The sequence below is a fragment of the Colobus angolensis genome, unplaced genomic scaffold, assembly GCF_000951035.1.
Source record: "Colobus angolensis palliatus isolate OR3802 unplaced genomic scaffold, Cang.pa_1.0 Scaffold1, whole genome shotgun sequence".
NCBI lineage: Eukaryota > Metazoa > Chordata > Mammalia > Primates > Cercopithecidae > Colobus > Colobus angolensis.
Window position 1 is genome coordinate 13,322,875 of NW_012110918.1, and position 919 is coordinate 13,323,793.

Consider the following 919-nt stretch of genomic DNA (forward strand, 5'->3'; position numbering starts at 1 on the left):
GGCGGGCGCCTGTAGTCCCAGCTGCTTGGGAGGCTGAGGCAGGAGAATGGCGTAAACCCGGGAGGCGGAGCTTGCAGTGAGCTGAGATCCGGCCATTGCACTCCAGCCTGGGGGACAGAGCAAGACTCCGTCTCAAAAAAAAAAAAAGGGCACTGATAAAGCTATCAGCGTGCAGCAGCTTGGGCCTGCCACCTTTCCTTCCCGAGCTATCCAGCAACAGGGCTTCAGGTAGTGTCAGGGAGAGCCGTGATGAGATCTGGCGGCGGGCTCAGGGTCTTGCTCATCTGTGCAGCCAACACTAATAAGGGCAAGGGGACAGTGTGTAGTGGCTCCAACAATGTATTGATCACACAAAAGTTTTTGTTTGTTTTGAGACAGGGTCTTGCTCTCGCCCAAGCTGGAGTGCCGTAGCCCGATCATGGCTCACTGTGATCTCAACATCCTAAGCTCCAGCAATCCTCCAGCCTTAGCCTCCTGAGTAACGGGGACTACAGGCATGCACCACTGCACTCAGCTGATTATTGTATTTTTGGTAGAGATGGGATTTCACCATGTTGCCCAAGTTGATCTCAAACTCCTGGCTCAAGCAATCCACCTGCCTTGGCCTCCCAAAGTGTTAGGATTACAGGTGAGCCACAATGCCTGGCCTGTTTTTTTTTGTTGTTGTTTTTGAGACGGTCTTGCTCTGTCACCCAGACTGTGCAGTGGCACAATCACGGCTCTCTACAGCTTCCAACTCGACCTCCTGGGCTCCCGTGATCCTTCTGCCTCAGCTGCCCAAGTAGAACTGCAGGCATGTGCAACTACACTCAGCTAATTTATTTTTATTTTTGTAGAGATGAGGTCTTGCTGTGTTGCCTAGGTTGGTCTCGAACTCCTGGCCTTAAACAATCCTGCCACGTTGGCCTCCCAAAGTGCT